The following is a 20381-nucleotide window of genomic DNA, read 5'->3' on the forward strand; positions in this document are numbered from 1 at the left end:
AAGAGAACCGCTGTAGTCCCACCGGGGTCGGCTTCGCGCAAAGCGGTGACACGGTGTATCAGAAGGGCCGCACATTTCCGGGAAAAGTCAATGAGGCCGAGGCCGCCATCGACCTTCGGCAGCGTACAGGTCAGCGCATCAACCTTGAACAGCGCATGCCGCCACAAGAGCCAGTATACTGCTTGCGAGATGGCTCGGCCGATCTGCTTCGGCAGCGTAAGGAGTTGGGCGACATACCATGCCCGTGAGAGGAGATAACCATTAATCAGCTGGATGCGTTGATGGAGGTCGAGCCGTCGATCAGCGTGGCTCACGCAAAGGCCCCTGATGCGTGTGAGAAGCCGCCGCCACGTGAGGGTTAACATACGCTGCGGACAGGCAGTCACCTCAAGACCCAAGATACGCTGTTCCCCCACAACGCGGTACCAGGGGCGTTCGACGGTCAATGATCGTGGCCCTAGCGGAAGCAACACGGTCTTGTTGGGATTTAACTGAGCACCGGAGGCCCGTTCATAAACGTCGAGAACGCGGCGAACGGAATCGATGTCCCTGGCGTTAGCAACGAACACACCAACGTCATCGGCGTAGGCTGCACAGCGGAAGGTGACGCCTGGGAGAGCGACACCGTCGACCAACCGGCCAATGTCACGCAGCAAGGGGTCCAGCGCTAAGGCAAACAAATACATCGACAAGGGACACCCCTGTCGAACTGACCGTCTGATGGGAATGGGGCGCGACCGGCAACCGTTCACCACGATAGTGGAATTCGCCCCATCCAAGAAGTGCCGGATGATTCGTATGAAGCGCTCCCCAAAACCCATCCGCGACATAACGCCCAGCAGGTAAGGGTGCGAGACCCTGTCAAAGGCACCGGCGAAGTCCAAGGAAAGAATGGCAGCCGGGGTACGAGTGTCAGCGGTGAGGAAGACAACATCGCGGTACAGGGAAGCGGCGGTGAAGATGTTCCGACGCGAAACGCCACAGGATTGAGTGGGGCAAAGTACCTTAGTCATCGCCTGTTTGAGACGAGAGGCCACGCATCGTGCCACCAACTTATAGTCAGTGTTAAGGACAGTGATAGGACGCAGGTCTTGAGCTCGACAGTGACCAGTCACCTTTGGAATAAGGGCAATACGTCCAGATAAAAAGTCGGCGGGTAAGTCGCATCCAGCAAAAATCTCCTCGCACATTTTGCAGAAACGGTCGCCGAGCAGGTCCCAAAATTGTTGGTAGAACTCATAAGGGAGACCGTCGGGGCCAGGTGACTTGCGTCCCGGACAGGCACGGAGGACAGATGTGAGGTCAGCGAGCGTCAGGGGCTCGGTTAAAGAGCTGCGGTCATGACGATCCAAAGAAGTAGGCACCCCACTGACAAGTACACGTTGGGCGGCGACGTCGACCTCAACATCCTGGAAGAGGTGTGTGAAATGGTCCGTCAGGTGTTGGAGGACGTCACGGTTGTCCGTGATACGCGCACCATCGTCTGTCTTAATGCGCAAAATGGTGTTCTTCTTGGCACGAGTTCGTTCAGAGGCAAGGTGATAAAGGGATGGTTCCTCGCCTTCAATCAGGGATGCAGAACGACACCGCACCACCATACCGTCGGCTTTCTCTCGAGAGAAGCGAAGGATTTGCGCCTTAAGTTTGTTGAGGCGCATGCGGAGCTGATCGTACCTGTCAGCAGGAAGAGTCAGGGCGTCAGTGAGACACTGCTGATAGAAAGCCAACGTGCTACGTTTCCAGTGGGCGACGTCGCGACTATATTGCCGGATAACACGTCGCAGCCGGGGCTTCGCACAGCGGAGCCACCAAACCACCGTGGTAGGGTACCGGGAAGTGTCCACGAGACAATCCTGCCACGTTTTCGTGACAAGAGCACGAAGTTCGGGCAGGGACAGATGAAGGGTATTCATCTTCCAAGAGGTGCCACGAGGAACCGGGGCAGGACCCGCGATACGCAAGGAACACAAGTACGCACAGTGGTCACTAAAGGCCACGGGTATGACTTGGACGGCACAAAGGGCGGGAGTCAAATCAGCCGAGACATAAACACGATCAATACGGCTGGCTCCAGTGGGATAGATGTGGGTAAATTGCGTGTAGGCGGGATGGAAGTGGCGCCACGTGTCAGTAAGGTCAGCCGCCCGAAGGAGTGAAGCGAGCGCTTCACACCGCATAGGCGTCGGGACCTGGTCAACTTCGGCTACCACACAGTTGAAGTCTCCGCCAAAGACGATAGGGCGACGAGCTGCTAAGAAAGGGGGGAGATCAGACTGAAAAAGTGTTGTTCTGTCATGCCTGTGGTTAGCACCTGAAGGAGCATAGACATTTAGAAAAAGGACATCTTGAAGGATACATGCAAGAACGCGACCGTTGGGTAGCGTGGTAACGTGGGATGGAGTAAACTCTGATCGGTAGAGCAAAGCAGTACCCCGCCGGGCGTCAGGGTCGATGTTATACAGTGCCTCATAACCAGCAAGGTCAGATAGAAAAGGGGCACAAACCTCCTGGAGAAAGACCACATCAAACGCACCAAGGCGGAGAAAGTCCTTCAGAGATCGAAGTTTGACCGGGTTGGAGATGGAGTTGATATTGATCGTTAAAAGGGAGAGGGCTCTCGGCGGACGGTCAAAGGCAGGCATGGGAGAGCAACACAGAGTAGACAACGGCAGATAGGGTCACGGCCGTAGGGAAGCAGGTGTGGAAACATCCACACCAGAACCCAGCGATATCACCCCGGATGTGAGAAACAAATACCAAGCAGCTCATGTGGGGAAAGGCCCACTCAATCACGCATGTCATCGCCCTCGTCGTCAGCCCAGTTCAGGCCTCCCCCATCGGCAGGATAGTCTGAGCCAGGCGGCGCAGACGCGTCGGACACAGTAGGATGTGAAAGGGTACGAGTACGCTGCATTGGCTGGTCGCTACCCTGGTCATGTTTTCGATTTGCAGGGATCGCTCCCCGATCTCGTGAGGAACTGATAAGAGCCTCTAGTTGCCGAGCAGTTTGCCGCATACCGCCCGAGCGGTCAGCGGAAACAGAGCGGGAAACGGAGGAGGCCTGAGAGTCAGCCTCACTGCCGCTCTCAGGAGGACGTAAACCGTCCGCCTCCTCTGCCGGCTGGTCCGGGTTCGCCTTCTTGCGCCGATGACGACGGCGGGGGGACTTAGCGTCATCTGCCGGGAGGGGCGGGGTAGGAAGAACGACCTCCATCTGTTCCACAGCGACCACATCACTAGCCATAGCAGGCACATCAGACGCAGCCGGCGGTACCGCCACAACGGGCGTCTGGTCCGGGACGGGTCCGTCAACCGGTGCACTGAGTGCCGGTTGCACTGCTTCTGGCGGGGGCGACACGTCAGGTCGCTCAGCGGGACGGTGGGCAGCGCCCGCCACTACCTCGCTGAGGAGAGGCACAAGGTCGGTACCAGCAGTGCGTTCCCGCGGCAGTTGCACAGGACGCCGGCGCGGGCAGTCCACGCGGAGATGCTCCGTCGATTGACAAAGGGAGCAAGTCTGCGGCTGCCCAATATAGGTGACCTGGGCCCTGGTACTCGCAACATTGATATACGACGGGATGTGCTGGCGGAGGTCCATGCGGACACTACGAACGCCGCTGTTGCCCTGGAAACGGTAGGCACTGCCCCACTTCTCATTCGTGATGCTGAGCACCGTGCCATACCGCGACAGGACACGGCCGATTACGTCATTGGGACACTCAGGGGGTACGTTAAATACCCGCACAGTCCGTATCCCAAAGCCAGATGGCACTATATGCACTGTTCCGACAGTTCCATCGAAGTAGCGGAACGGATGTTCGCCCGCGAGTGCCAGGCCATACTTTTCGTATTTCTCCTGGTCGAGAAATTTCACGAATAACGAGAATAAGACAAAATCCAGTTGAAAGGTGTCGACGTCATTTTCCGGTACTTTCAGATCACCAAATATCCATTCCTGTATTTCAAAGGCCGTAGGCCGTCTCGCTGCTCTGTCGAATACGCATTGAATACTGTTCGACCGGTTCGACATATTCACCGCAAAAATATCAACGCTGGAAAAACCAAGAACAAACGAAACGACCACGAAACGCGACTCGCGACCCGCTACAGAGCACAACGGACCGCTCCGACCGCGGGGTGCTTCTTAGCCAAAAGGCCGAGAAGCGATAAGGAAAAACCGCAGTGGAAGGGCCTAAATGCTTGCAGCGTGTGCGCTCCACTTGTGGGAGTGACAAACGGTGGTACGGGCCGATATGGCAACAGGCGACCGTCGAAAACATCGCAAAAGCAAGAACAGGAAGGATCGACAATTCACGAGAGCACTCGTCAACAGCCCAGTACTACCCTCCATGTCCAAGAGTAAACTGCAACTCCCATCTGAACGCCGCTAGCTGCCAGGGCAGTGGAGAAGCCGTGAGTCCGCCCTACAGCAGCTCCAGGCCGGCGCGAGCAACATCGGCGCGAGGCTGGCGCGAGCTACACCTAGCCGAGTGCTTGCATCGTCCACCGCCTACTGCATACGTGTGTCTGCACACGCATTCTGCGTGCGTGCGGCGACGACGACGACGTTCGCGAGGAGCTAAGGATATAACTCCAAAAAATGTAATTAAAATTATCTGTGGCCGGACCATAGGAGACGCCAACGACGCATCCGAAGGCACTGCTCTGGGCCACGATAAATTACCAGCCTAGTGTAATGCGGCTGCAAGAGCGGTCCGGCTAACCGCAAAAAAAAAAAAAAAAAAAAAAAAAAAAAAAAAAAAAAAAAAAAAATGCTTGAGATAATCTTAAATTAATTAATAGAAATCATGGTGTGTAGGCAGCTAACTACTGGGCACATCGACAACTACGACAAGTTTAGCTGCCAGCGGAATATCTCATCACTGCAGAATATTAACCCATTTCAGTCTGTGTTTTAATTAATTTTAGGTGGGCCGATCCCGGCGGTACTGCAATGCCGGGCCAACCCGCGACAGAGGTGGAGCAAGCCCCTAGCACTCCGTCATGAGCCAAAAATGAGTTTAATATTCTGGTCCTGCGATGCAGGACGTATCAGATATTAAGCTGATAAGAACAGATACTACACTTTTTTTTTAATATATTACAGCCCAGTACTACCCTCCATGTCCAAGAGTAAACTGCGACTCCCATCTGAACGCCGCTAGCTGCCAGGGCAGTGGAGAAGCCGTGAGTCCGCCCCACAGCAGCTCCAGGCCGGCGCGAGCTACATCGGCGCGAGGCTGGCGCGAGCCACACGTAGCCGAGTGCTTGCATCGTCCACCGCCTACTGCATACGTGTGTGTGTCTGTGTGTGTGTGTGTGTGTGCACACGCATTCTGCGTGCGTGCGGCGGCGGCGGCGACGACGACGACGTTCGCGAGGAGCTAAGGATATAACTCCAAAAACTTTAATTAAAATTATCTGTGGCCGGGACATAGGAGACGCCAACGACGCATCCGAAGGGACTGCTCTGGGCCACGATAAATTACCAGCCTAGCGTAATGCGGCTGCAAGAGCGGTCCGGCTAACCGCAAAAAGAAAAAAAAAAAAGAAAAAAAATGCTTGAGATAATCTTAAATTAATTAAAAGAAATCGTGGTGTGTAGGCAGCTAACTACTGGGCACATCGACAACTACGACAAGTTTAGGTACCAGCGGAATATCTCATCACTGCAGAATATTAACCCATTTCAGTCTGTGTTTTAATTAATTTTAGGTGGGCCGATCCCGGCGGTACTGCAATGCCGGGCCAACCCGCGACGGAGGTGGAGCAAGCCCCCAGCACTCCGTCTTCTTGTGCTTAAGTCGGCATAGTGCCTTTTGTATTTAATTCCGATGCGATTTCTGTGTTTCATAGTCAATGTGAAAGTCAAAGGGATCCAGTAAACCTGAAGTGAAGCATCGGAATCTAAAACTCGTCTCACAGGAATGGCTCAAAAAATAGACAGTAAGAAGAGTCAGTCTTCTTTTGCTTAAGTCGGCATTGTGCGTTTTGCATTTAATGCCGATGCATTTTCTGTGTTTCATCGTCAATGTGAAGGTCCAAGGGATACAGTAAACCTTAAGTGAAGCATCGGAATCTGAAATGGGGCTCCCAGGAAGGGCTCAAAACATTGGCAGTAAGTAGAGTCACTCTTCTTGCACTTAAGTCGGCATTGAGCCTTTTGTATTTAATTCCGATGCAATTTCTGAGTTTCATCGGTAATGTGAAGGTCCAAGGGATCTAGTAAACCTGAAGTGATGCATCGGAATCTAAAATTGGTCTCACAGAATAGTCTCAAAACATAGACAGTAAGGAGAGTCAGTCTCCTAGTACTTAAGTCGGCTTTGTGCCTTCTGTATTTAAATCCGATGCAATTTCTGTGTTTCATCGTCAATGTGAAAGTCCAAGGGATCCAGTAAATCTGAAGTGAAGCATCGGAATCTAAAACTGGTCTCACAGGAATGGCTCAAAACTTAGACAGTAGGAAGTGTCAGTTTTCTGTTGCTTAAGTGAGCATTGTGCCTTTTATATTTAATTCCGATGCAATTTCTGTGTTTCATTGTCAATGTGAAGGTCCAAGGGATACAGTTAACCTGAAGTAAAGCATCGGAATCTAAAACTGGTCTCACAGGAAAGCCTCAAACATAGGCCGTAAGAAAAGCAAGTCGTCTTGTACTTACGTCAGCATTGTGCCTTTTGTATTTAATTCCGATGCAATTTCTGTGTTTCATCGTCAATGTGAAGGTCCAAGGGATACAGTAAATCTGAAGTGAAACACCGGAATCTAAAACTGGTCTCACAGGAGAGGCTCAAAGAGTAGACAGTAAGAAGAGGCAGCCGTCTTGTACTTGAGTCGGCATTGTGCCTTTTGTATATAATCCGATGCAATTTCTGTGTTTCATCGCCAATGTGAAGGTCAAGGGATACAGTACACCTGAAGTGAAGCATCGGGATCTAAAATTGGTCTCACAGGAAAGGCTCAGAGCGTAGACAGTAAGAAGAGTCAGTCTCCTTGTACTTATGTCGGCAATGTGCCTTTTGTATTTAATTCCGTTGCAAATTCTATGTTTCATCGTCAATGTGAAGGTTCAAGGGATACACTAAACCTGCAGTTGTGCATTGGAATCTAAAACCGGTCTCACAGGAAAGGCTCAAAAAATAGACAGTAAGAAAAGTCAGTCTTCTTGTACTTAAGTCAGCATTGTGCCATTTGCATGTAATTCCGATGCAATTTCTGGGTTTCATCGTCATGTGGAGGTCCAAGGGACACAGTGAACCTGAAGTGACACATCGGAATCTAAAACTGGTCCCACAGGAACGGCTCAAAACATATACAGTAAAAAGAATAAGTCTTCATGTATTTAAGTCGGCATTGTGACTTTTGTATTTCATTCCGATGCAATTTCTGTGTTTCATCGTCAATGTGAAGGTCCAATTGATACAGTTAACCTGAAGTGAAGCATCGGAAACTAAAACTGGTCTCACAGGAAAGGCTCAATACATAGACAGTAAGAAGAGTCAGTCTTCTAGTACTTAAGTCGGCATTGTGCCTCTTGTAATTAATTCCAGTGCATTTTCTGTGTTTCATAGTCTATGTGAAGGTCTAAGGGATACAATAAACCTGAAGTGAAGCATCGGGATCTAAATCATGTCTCACAGGAATTTCACAAAACATAGGCAGAAATAAGAGACAGTCTTCATGTACTTAAGTTGGCATTGTGCCTTTTGTATTTAATTGCAATACAATTTCTGTGTATCATCGTCAATGTGAAGGTCCAAGGGATAGAGTAAACCTGAAGTGAAGCATCTTAATCTAAAACTGGTCTCACAGGAAGTGCTCGCATCATAGACAGTAAGGAGAGTCAGTGTTCTTGTACTTAAGTCGTCATTGTGCCATTTGTATGTAATTTTGATGCAATTTCTGTGTTTCATCGTCAATGTGAAGGTCCAAGGGATACAGTTAACCTGAAGGGAAGCATCGGAATCTAAAAGTGGTCTCACAGGAAAGGCTCAAAATTTAGACAGTAAGAAGAGTCAATGTGGTTGTACTTATGTCGGCATTGTGCCCTTTGTATTTATTTCCGATTCAATTTCTGTGTTTCATCGTTAATGTGTTCGTTTAAGGGATACAGTAAGCCTGAATTGAAGAATCGGAATCTGCAACCGGTCTCACAGGAAAGGGTCAAACATAGTTAGTAAGATGAGTCACTCATCTTGTACTTAAGTCGGCAATGTGCCTTTTGTATTTAATTCCGATGCAATCTCTGTGTTTCATCGTCATTGTGAAGGTCCAAGAGACACAGAAAAACCTGCAGTGAAGCCTCGGAATCTAAAACTGGTCACACAGGAAAGGCTCAAAACATAGACAGTAAGAAGAGTCAGTCTCCTATTACTTAGGTCGTATTGTGCCTTTTGTATTTAATACCGATGCAATTTCTGTGTTTCATCGTCAATGTGGGGGTCCGAGGGATACAGTAAACCTGAAGCGAAGCATCGGAATCGAAAACTGGTCTCACAGGAATGGTTCTAAACATAGACAGTAAGAAGAGTCAGTCTTCTTGTACATAAGTCGGCATGGTGCTTTATGTATTTAATTCCGATGCAATTTCTGTGCTTCATCGTCAATGTTAAGGTCCAGGGGATACAGTAAACCAGAAGTGAAGCACTAGAATCTAAAACTGGTCTCACAGCAAAGGCTCCAAACATAGACAGTAAGAAAAGTCAGTCTTGCAGTACTTAGATCGGCATTGTGCCATTTGTATGGAATGCCGATGCAATTTCTGGGTTTCATCGTCATGTGAAGGACCAAGGGAAACAGTACACATGAAGTGAAGCATCTGAATCTAAAACCGGTCTCACACTAAAGGCTCAAAACATATACAGTAAGAAGCGTAAGTCTCCATGTACTTAAGTCGGCATTGTGACTTTTGTATTTCATTCCGATGCAGTTTCTGTGTTTCATCGTCAATGTGAAGGTCCAAGGGATACAGTATACCGGAAGTGAAGCATCTGAATCTAATACTGGTCTCACAGGAAAGGCTCAAATCATAGACAGTAAACGAGTCAGTGTTCTTGTACCTATGTCAGCTTTTTGCCTTTCGTATTTAATTCCGATGCAATTTCTGTGTTTCATCGTCAATGTGAAGGACCAAGGGATACAGTAAACCTGAAGAGATGCATCGGAATCTAAAACTGGTCTCACAGGAAAGGTTCAAATCAAATGCAGTAAGAAGAGTAAGTCGTCATTTACTTATGTCGGCTTTGTGACTTTTGTACTTAATTCCGTTGCAATTTCTGTGTTTCATCGTTACTGTGAAGGTCCAAGAGATACAGTAAACCTTTAGTGAAGCATCGGAATCTAAATCTGGTCTCACAGGAAAGGCTCAATACATAGACAGTAAGAAGAGTCATTCTTCTAGTACTTAATTCAGCATTGTGCCTTTTGTATTTAATTCCGTTGCAATTTCTATATTTCATCGTCAATGAGAAGGTGCAAGGGATACAATACAAATGAAATGAAGCATCGGAATCTAAAACAGGTCTCAGAAGAAAGGCTCAATACATAGACAGAAAGAAGAGTCAGTCTTCTAGTACTTAAGTCAGCATTGTGCCTTTTGTATTTAATTCCGATGCAATTTCTATGTTTCATCGTCAATGTGAATGTCCAAGGGATACAATCAAAATGATGTGAAGCATCGGAATTTAAACTGGTCCCATAGGAAAGGCTCAAGACATAGGCAGAAAGAAGAATCAGTCTTCTTGGACTTAGGTTGGCATTGAGCCTTTTGTATTTTTTTTCCGATGCAATTTCTGAGTTTCATCGTCAATGTGAAGGTCCAATGGATACAGAAAACCTAAAGTGAACCACCGGAATCTAAAACTGGTCTCAGAGGAATGTCCCAAAACATAAACAGTAAGAAGAGCCAATGTGGTTGTACTTAAGTCTGCATTGTAACTTTTGTATTTATTTCTGATTCAATTTCTGTGTTTCATCGTCAATGTGTTGGACCTACGGATGCAGTAAACCTGAGGTGAAGCATCGGAATCTAAAACTGGTCTCACAGGAAAGGGTCAAAACGTAGACAGTAAGAAGAGTCACTCTTCTTGTACTTATGTCGGCAATGTGGCTTTTGTAGTTAATTCCGATGTAATTTCTGTATTTCATCGTCAATGAGTGGATCCAACTGATACAGTAAACCTTCAGTTGTGCATCGGAGTCTAAAACTGGTCTCACTGGAAAGGTTCAAACCGTAGACTGTAAGTAGAGTCAGTCATCTTGTTCCTATGTCAGCATTGTGGCTCTTGTATTTAATTCCGATGCAATTTCTGTGTCATCGTCAATGAGAAGGTCCAAGGGATACAGAAAACCTGAACTGAAGCATCGAAATCTAAAGCTGGTCTCACAGGAAAGGCTCGAAACATAGACAGTAAGAGGTGTCAGTCTTCTAGTACTTAGGTCGGCCTTGTGCCGTTTGTATTTTGTTCCGATGGAATCTCTGTGTTTCATCGTCAATGCGAAGGGCCAAGGGATATAGTAAACCTGAAGTGAATCATCGGAATCTAAAACTGGTCTCACAGGAAAGGCTCAACACATAGACACTAAGAAGAGTCAGTCTTCTTGTGATTAAGTCGGCATTGTAACTTTTGGATTTAATTCCGATGCAATTTCAATGTGAAGGTCCAAGGGATACAGTAAACCTGAAGTGAAACATCGGAATCTAAAACTGGTCTCACAGGAAAGGCTCAATACATATACAGTAAGAAGAGTAAGTCTTAATGTACTTAAGTCGGCATTGTGCCATTTGTATTTAATTCCGATGTAATTTCTGTGTTTCATCGTTAGTGTGAAGGTCCAAGGGATACGGTAATCCTGAAGTGAAGCATCGAAATCTAAAACTGGTCTCACAGGAAAGACTCAAAGCATATACGGTAAGAAGAGTCTATGTGGTTGTACTTAAGTCGGCATTGTTGCTTTTGTATTTATTTCCGATTCAATTCCCGTGTTTCATCTGCATGTGTTGGTCCAAGGGATACAGTAAACCTGAAGTGAAGAATCGGAATCTAAAGCTGGTCTCACAGGAAAGGGTCAAAACATAGACAGTAAGAAGAGTCACTCTTTTTGTACTTAAGTAGGCAATGTGCCTTTTGTATTTGATATCCGATGCAGTTTCTATGTTTCATCGCCAATGTGAATGTCGAAGGGATACAGTAAACCTGCAGTGAAGCATCGAAATGTATAACTGGCCTCACAGGAAAGGCTCAAAGCATAGACAGTAAGAAGAGTCTGTCTTCAAGTACTTAAGTCGGCATTATGCCCTTTCTATTCAATTCCGATACAATTTCTGTGTTTCATCGTCAATGTGAAGGTCCATGTGATACTGTAAACCTGAAGTGAAGCATCGGAATCTGAAACTGGTCTCACAGGAAAGGCTCAATACATAGACAGTAAGAAGAGTCAGTCTTCTAGTACTTAAGTTGGCATTGTGCCTTTTGTATTTAATTCCGATGCAATTTCAATTTGAAGGTCCAAGGGATACAGTAAACCTGAAGTGAAACATCGGAATCTAAAACTGGACCCACAGGAAAAGCTCATAACATATACAGTAAGAAGAGTCAGTCTTCTTGCACTTAGGTAAGCATTGTTCGTTTTGTATTTAATTCCCATGCATTTTCTGTTTTTCATCGTCAATGTGAAGGTCAAAGGGATACAGTGTACCTGAGGTGAAGCATCGGAATCTAAAACTGGTCTCACAGGAGAGGCTCAAACCATAGACAGTAACAAGAGTCAGTCTTCATGTACCTAAGTCGGCATTGTGCCTTTTGTATTTAAATCCGATGCAATTTCTGTGTTTCATCGTCAATGTGAAGGTCCAAGAGATACAGTAAACCTGTAGTGAAGTATCGGAATCTCAATCTGGTCTCACAGGAAGGGCTCAATACATAGACAGTAAGAAGAGTCAGTCTTCATGTACTTAAGGCGGCATTGTAGCTTTTCTATTTAATTTCGATGCAATTTTTGTGTTTCATCGTCAATATGGAGGTTAAAGTGATACAGTAAACCTCCATTTGTGCATCGAAATCTAAAACTGGTCTCACAGGAAAGGCTCAAGGCATAGATGGTAAGAATAGTCTATGTGGTTGTACTTAAGTCGGTATTGTGCCTGTTGTATTTATTTCAGATTCAATTTCTGTGTTACATAGTCAACGATAAGGTCCAAGGGATACATTAAACCTGAAGGGAAGCATCGGAATCTAAAACTGGTCTCACAGGAAAGGCTCAAAATATAGACAGTAACAAGAGTCAGTCTTCTTGTACCTAAGTCGGCATTGTGCCTTTTGTATTTAATCCGATGCAATTTCTGTGTTTCATCGTCAATGTAAAGGTCTAAGGGATACAGGAAACCTGCAGTTCTGCATCGAAATCTAAAACTGGTATCACAGGAAAGGCTCAAACATAGACAGTAAGAAGAGTCAATGTGGTTGTAATTAAGTCGCCAATGTGCCTTTTGTATTTAATACCGATTCAATTTCTGTGTTTCGTCATCAATGTGACTGTCCAAGGTATACAATAAACCTGAAGTGAAGCATCGGAATCTAGAACTGGCCTCACAGGGAAGGCTCAAAACATAACAGTAAGAAGAGTCAGTGTTCTTGTACTTAGGTCGGCAATGTACCTTTTGGATTGAATTCCGATGCAATCTCTGTGTTTCATCGTCAATGTGAAGGTCCAAGGGATACAGTAAACCGGAAGTGAAGCATCTGAATCTAAAACTGGTCTCACAGGAAAGGCTCAAATCATAGACAGTAAGACGAGTCAGTCTTCTTGTACCTAGGTCGGCTTTGAGCCTCTCGTATTTAATTCCAATGCAATTTCTGTGTTTCATCGTCAGTGTGAAGGTCCAAGGGATACAGTAAACCTGAAGAGATTCATCGGAATCTAAAACTGGTCTCAAAGGAAGGGCTCAAATCAAATGCAGTAAGAAGAGTAAGTCTTCATTTACTTACGTCGGTTTTGTGACTTTTGTATTTAATTACGATGCAATTTCTGTGCTTCATCGTTACCGTGAAAGTCCAAGAGATACAGTGAACCCATAGTGAAGCTTCGGAATCTAAATCTGGTCTCACAGGAAAGGCTCAATACATAGACTGTAAGAAGAGTCAGTCTTCTAGTACATAAGTCAGCATTGCACCTTTTAAATTTAATTCCGTTGCAATTTCTATGTTTCATCGTCAATGTGAAGGTCCAAGGGATACAATAAAAATGAAGTGAAGCATCGGAATTTAAACTGGACCCATAGGAAAGGCTCAAGACATAGGCAGAAAGAAGAATCAGTCTTCTTGGACTTAGGTTGGCATTGAGCCTTTTGAATTTTTTTTCCGATGCAATTTTTGAGTTTCATCGTCAATGTGAAGGTCCAATGGATACAGAAAACCTGAAGTCAACCACCGGAATCTAAAACTGGCCTCAGAGGAATGTCCCAAAACATAAACAGTAAGAAGAGGCAATGTGGCTGTACTTAAGTCTGCATTGTAACTTTTGTATTTATTTCTGATTCAATTTCTATGTTTCATCGTCAATGTGTTGGTCCAAGGGATGCATAAACCTGAAGTGAAGCATCGGAATCTAAAACTGGTCTCACAGGAAAGGGTAAAAACATAGACAGTAAGAAGAGTCACTCTTCTTGTACTTATGTCGGCAATGTGCCTTTTGTATTTAATTTCAATGTAATTTCTGTATTTCATCGTCAATGTGAGGATCCAAGAGATACAGTAAACGTTCGGTTGTGCATCGGAGTCTAAAACTGTCTCACTGGAAAGGTTCAAACCGTTGACTGTAAGTAGAGTCAGTCATCTTGTTCCTAAGACGGCATTGTGCCTCTTGTATTTACTTCCGGTGCTATTTCTGTGTCATCGTCAATGTGAAGTTCCAAGGGATACAGTAAACCTGAAGTGAAGCATCGAAATCTAAAACTGGTCTAACAGGAAAGGCTCGAAACATAGACAGAAAGACGTGTCAGTCTTCTAGTACTTAGGTTGGCATTGTGCCGTTTGTATTTTATTCCTATGCAATCTCTGTGTTTCATCGTCAATGTGAAGGGCCAAGAGATACATTAAACCTGAACTGAAGCATCGGAATCTAAAACTGGTCTCCCTGGAGAGGCTCAACCATAAACGGTAAGAATAGTCAGTCTTCTAGAACTTACGTCAGCATTGTGCATTTTGTAATTAATTCCGATGCAATTTCTATGTTTCATCGTCAATGTGAAGGTCCAAGGTATACAATAAAAATGAAGTGAAGCATCAGAATCTAAAACTGGACCCTCAGGAAAAGCTCAAAATATAGGCAGAAAAAAGAATCAGTCTTCTTGTACATAAGTCGGCATTAAGTATTTTGTATTTAATTCCGATGCAATTTTTGTGTTTCATCGTCAATGTCAAGGTCCAATGGATACGGTAAACCTGAAGTGAATCATCGGAACTAAAACTGGTCTCACAGGAAATGGTCAAAACATAGGCAGTAAGAAGAGTCACTCTTCTTGTACTTATGTCGGCAATGTGCCTTTAGTATTTGATTCCGATGCAATTTCTGTATTTCATCGTCAATGTGAAGATCCAAGGGATACAGTAAACCTTCAGTTGTGCATCGGAATCTAAAACTGGTCTCACAGGATAGGATCAAACTATAGACTGCAAGTAGAGCCGGTCCTCTTGTACCTAAGTCGGCATTGTGCCTTTTGTATTTAATTCCGATGCAATTTCTGTGTCATCGTCAATGTGAAGGTCAAAGAGATACAGTAAACCTGAAGTGAAGCATCGGAATCTAAAACTGGTATCACAGGGAAGGCTCAATATATAGACAGTAAGAAGAGTCTTCCTTCTAGTACTTAAGTCGGCATTGTGCCTTTTTTATCTAATTCCGATGCAATTGCCATGTTTCATCGTCAATGTGAAGGTCCATGGGATACAATATAAATGAAGTGAAGTATCAGAATCTAAAACAGGTCTCACAGGAAAGGCTCAAATCATAGGCAGAAAGAAGTATCAGTCTTCTGGTACTTAAGTCGGCATTGTGCCTTTTGTATTTAATTCCGATGCAATTTCAGTGTTTCACCGTCAATGTGAAGGTCCAAGGGATACAGTAACCCCAAAGTGAAGCATCAGAATCTAAAACTGGTCTCACTGGAAAGGCTCAAAACATAGACAGTAAGTTGAGTCAGTCCCCTTATACTTAAGTCGGTATTGTGCATTTTGTGTTTAATTCCGATGCAATTTCTGTGTTTCATCGTCAATGTGAAGGTCCAAGTTATACAGTAATCATTAAGTGAGGCATCGGAATCTAAAACTGGTCTCAGGGGAAAGGCTCAAAACATACACAGTAAATAGAGTCAGTCCTCTTGTACTTAAGTCTGCATTGTGCCTTTTGTATTGCATTCTGATGCAATTTCTGTGTCTCATCGTCAATGTGAAGGTCCAAGGCATACAGTAATCCCGCAGTTATGCATCGGAATCTAAAACTGGTCTCACAGGAAAGGCTCAAAGCACAGACAGTAAGAAGAGTCAGTCTTCATGTACCTAAGTCGGCATTGTGCCTTTTGTATTTAAATCCGATGCAATTTCTGTGTTTCATCGTCAATGTGATGGTCCAAGAGATACAGTAAACCTGTAGTGAAGTATCGGAATCTCAATCTGGTCTCACAGGAAGGGCTCAATACATAGACAGTAAGAAGAGTCAGTCTTCATGTACTTAAGGCGGCATTGTAGCTTTTCTATTTAATTTCGATGCAATTTTTGTGTTTCATCGTCAATATGGAGGTTAAAGTGATACAGTAAACCTCCATTTGTGCATCGAAATCTAAAACTGGTCTCACAGGAAAGGCTCAAGGCATAGATGGTAAGAATAGTCTATGTGGTTGTACTTAAGTCGGTATTGTGCCTGTTGTATTTATTTCAGATTCAATTTCTGTGTTACATAGTCAACGATAAGGTCCAAGGGATACATTAAACCTGAAGGGAAGCATCGGAATCTAAAACTGGTCTCACAGGAAAGGCTCAAAATATAGACAGTAACAAGAGTCAGTCTTCTTGTACCTACGTCGGCATTGTGCTTTTTGTATTTAATCCGATGCAATTTCTGTGTTTCATCGTCAATGTAAAGGTCTAAGGGATACAGGAAACCTGCAGTTCTGCATCGAAATCTAAAACTGGTATCACAGGAAAGGCTCAAACATAGACAGTAAGAAGAGTCAATGTGGTTGTAATTAAGTCGCCAATGTGCCTTTTGTATTTAATACCGATTCAATTTCTGTGTTTCGTCATCAATGTGACTGTCCAAGGTATACAATAAACCTGAAGTGAAGCATCGGAATCTAGAACTGGCCTCACAGGGAAGGCTCAAAACATAGGCAGTAAGAAGAGTCAGTGTTCTTGTACTTAGGTCGGCAATGTGCCTTTTGTATTTAATTTCAATGTAATTTCTGTATTTCATCGTCAATGTGAGGATCCAAGAGATACAGTAAACGTTCGGTTGTGCATCGGAGTCTAAAACTGTCTCACTGGAAAGGTTCAAACCGTTGACTGTAAGTAGAGTCAGTCATCTTGTTCCTAAGACGGCATTGTGCCTCTTGTATTTACTTCCGGTGCTATTTCTGTGTCATCGTCAATGTGAAGTTCCAAGGGATACAGTAAACCTGAAGTGAAGCATCGAAATCTAAAACTGGTCTAACAGGAAAGGCTCGAAACATAGACAGAAAGACGTGTCAGTCTTCTAGTACTTAGGTTGGCATTGTGCCGTTTGTATTTTATTCCTATGCAATCTCTGTGTTTCATCGTCAATGTGAAGGGCCAAGAGATACATTAAACCTGAACTGAAGCATCGGAATCTAAAACTGGTCTCCCTGGAGAGGCTCAACCATAAACGGTAAGAATAGTCAGTCTTCTAGAACTTACGTCAGCATTGTGCATTTTGTAATTAATTCCGATGCAATTTCTATGTTTCATCGTCAATGTGAAGGTCCAAGGTATACAATAAAAATGAAGTGAAGCATCAGAATCTAAAACTGGACCCTCAGGAAAAGCTCAAAATATAGGCAGAAAGAAGAATCAGTCTTCTTGTACATAAGTCGGCATTAAGTATTTTGTATTTAATTCCGATGCAATTTTTGTGTTTCATCGTCAATGTCAAGGTCCAATGGATACGGTAAACCTGAAGTGAATCATCGGAACTAAAACTGGTCTCACAGGAAATGGTCAAAACATAGGCAGTAAGAAGAGTCACTCTTTTTGTACTTATGTCGGCAATGTGCCTTTAGTATTTGATTCCGATGCAATTTCTGTATTTCATCGTCAATGTGAAGATCCAAGGGATACAGTAAACCTTCAGTTGTGCATCGGAATCTAAAACTGGTCTCACAGGATAGGATCAAACTATAGACTGCAAGTAGAGCCGGTCCTCTTGTACCTAAGTCGGCATTGTGCCTTTTGTATTTAATTCCGATGCAATTTCTGTGTCATCGTCAATGTGAAGGTCAAAGAGATACAGTAAACCTGAAGTGAAGCATCGGAATCTAAAACTGGTATCACAGGGAAGGCTCAATATATAGACAGTAAGAAGAGTCTTCCTTCTAGTACTTAAGTCGGCATTGTGCCTTTTTTATCTAATTCCGATGCAATTGCCATGTTTCATCGTCAATGTGAAGGTCCATGGGATACAATATAAATGAAGTGAAGTATCGGAATCTAAAACAGGTCTCACAGGAAAGGCTCAAATCATAGGCAGAAAAAAGTATCAGTCTTCTGGTACTTAAGTCGGCATTGTGCCTTTTGTATTTAATTCCGATGCAATTTCAGTGTTTCACCGTCAATGTGAAGGTCCAAGGGATACAGTAACCCCAAAGTGAAGCATCAGAATCTAAAACTGGTCTCACTGGAAAGGCTCAAAACATAGACAGTAAGTTGAGTCAGTCCCCTTATACTTAAGTCGGTATTGTGCATTTTGTGTTTAATTCCGATGCAATTTCTGTGTTTCATCGTCAATGTGAAGGTCCAAGTTATACAGTAATCATTAAGTGAGGCATCGGAATCTAAAACTGGTCTCAGGGGAAAGGCTCAAAACATACACAGTAAATAGAGTCAGTCCTCTTGTACTTAAGTCTGCATTGTGCCTTTTGTATTGCATTCTGATGCAATTTCTGTGTCTCATCGTCAATGTGAAGGTCCAAGGCATACAGTAATCCCGCAGTTATGCATCGGAATCTAAAACTGGTCTCACAGGAAAGGCTCAAAGCACAGACAGTAAGAAGAGTCAGTCTTCGTGAACTTAGGTCGGCATTGTGCCTTTTGAATTTTATTCCGATGCAATTTCTGTGTTTCATCGTCAATGTGAAGGGCCAAGGGATACAGTAAACTTGAAGTGAAGCATCGGAATCTAAAACTGGTCTCACAGGAAAAGCTCAAAGCATAGACAGTAAGAGGAGTCAGTCCTCTCCTACTTAAGTCGGCATTGTGCCTTTTGTATTTAATTCCGATGCAATTTCTGTGTTTCATCGTCAATGTAAGGGTCCAAGGGTACAGTGAACCTGAAGTGAAGCATCGGAATCTAAAACTGGTCTCACTGGAAAGGCTCAAAACGTTGACAGTAAGTAGAGTCAGTCATCTTGTAATTAAGTCGGCATTGTGCCTCTTGTATTTAATTCCGATGCAACGGGTGTGTTTCATCGTCAATGTGAAGGTCCAAGGGATACAGTTAGCCTGATGTGAAGCATCGGAATATAAAACTGGTCTCACAGGAAAGGCTCAAAACATAGACAGTAAGAAGAGTCAGTGCTCTTGAACTTAAGTCGTAATTTTGCCTTTTGTATTTAATTCCGATGCAATTTCTGAGATTCATGGTTAATGTGATGGTCCAAGGGATACGTTAAACCTAAAGTGAAACAACGGAATCAAAATCTGGTCTCACAGGAAACGCTCAAAGCATAGACAGTAAGAAGAGTCAGTCTTCTTGTACTTAAGTCGGCATTGTGTCTTTTGTATTTAATTCCGATGCAATTTCTGTGGTTCATCGTCAGTGTGTGGATCCAAGGGATACGGTAAACTTTACGTGAAGCAGCGGAATCTAAAACTTGTCTCAAAGGAAAGGCTCATAACATATACAGTGAGTAGAGTCAGTGCTGTTGTACTTAAATCAGCATTGTGCCTTTTCAATTTAATTCCGATGCAATATCTGTGTATCATCGTCAATTTGAAGGTCGAAGTTATACAGTAAACTTTAAGTGAGGCATCAGAATCTAGAACTGGTCTTAGAGGAAAGGCTCAAATCATACACGGTTAGTAGAGTCAGTCCTCTTGTACTTAAGTCGGCATTGTGCCTTTTTATTTAATTCCGATGCAATTTCAGTGTTTCATCGTCAATGTGAAGGTCCAAGGGATACAGTAACCCCAAAGTGAAGCATCAGAATCTAAAACTGGTCTCACTGGAAAGGCTCAAAACATAGACAGTAAGTTGAGTCAGTCCCCTTATACTTAAGTCGGTATTGTGCATTTTGTGTTTAATTCCGATGCAATTTCTGTGTTTTATCGTCAATGTGAAGGTCCAAGTTATACAGTAATCATTAAGTGAGGCTACGGAAAGTAAAACTGGTCTCAGGGGAAAGGCTCAAAACATACACAGTAAATAGAGTCAGTCCTCTTGTACTTAAGTCTGCATTATGCCTTTTGTATTGCATTCTGATGCAATTTCTGTGTCTCATCGGCAATGTGAAGGTCCAAGGCATACAGTAATCCCGCAGTTATGCATCGGAATCTAAAACTGGTCTCACAGGAAAGGCTCAAAGCACAGACAGTAAGAAGAGTCAGTCTTCGTGAACTTAGGTCGGCATTGTGCCTTTTGTATTTATTTCCGATGCAATTTCTGTGTTTCATCGTCAATTTGAAGTTCCAAGGGATACAGTAAACCTGAAGTGAAGCATCTGTATGTAAAACTGGTCTCACAGGAAATACTAAAACATAGCCAGTAACAAGTGTCAGTCTTCTTGTACTTATGTCGGCATTGTGTCTTTTGTATTTAATACCGTTGCAGTTTCTGTGCTTCATCGTCAATGTGGAGGTGCAAGGGATACAGTTAACCTGAAGAGAAGCATCGGAATCTAAAACTGGTCTCACAGAATAGTATCAAATCATAGACAGTAAGAAGAGTCACTCTTAATGTACTGACGTAGCCATTGTGCCTTTTGTATTAAATTCCGATGCAATTTCCGTGTTTCATCATTAATGAGGAGGTCCAAGGGATACAGTGGACCTGAAGTGACGCATCGTAATCTAAAACTGGTCTCGGGAAAGGCTGATAACATAGACAGTAAGAAGAGTCAGTCTTCTTGTACTTAAGTCGGCGTTGTGCCTTTTGA

At 44.2% G+C, this 20381-nt stretch overlaps 2 pseudogenes; both read right to left on the reverse strand.

Annotated features, from left to right (window-relative positions):
* Window positions 1-4924: 4924 nt before the first annotated feature.
* Window positions 4925-5102, reverse strand: LOC124617231 (annotated as a pseudogene).
* A 608-nt stretch (window positions 5103-5710) lies between these two features.
* LOC124617253 lies at window positions 5711-5878 on the reverse strand (annotated as a pseudogene).
* Between the last annotated feature and the right edge of the window lie 14503 nt (window positions 5879-20381).

The sequence above is a fragment of the Schistocerca americana genome, chromosome 5, assembly GCF_021461395.2.
Source record: "Schistocerca americana isolate TAMUIC-IGC-003095 chromosome 5, iqSchAmer2.1, whole genome shotgun sequence".
NCBI classification, from domain to species: Eukaryota; Metazoa; Arthropoda; class Insecta; order Orthoptera; family Acrididae; genus Schistocerca; species Schistocerca americana.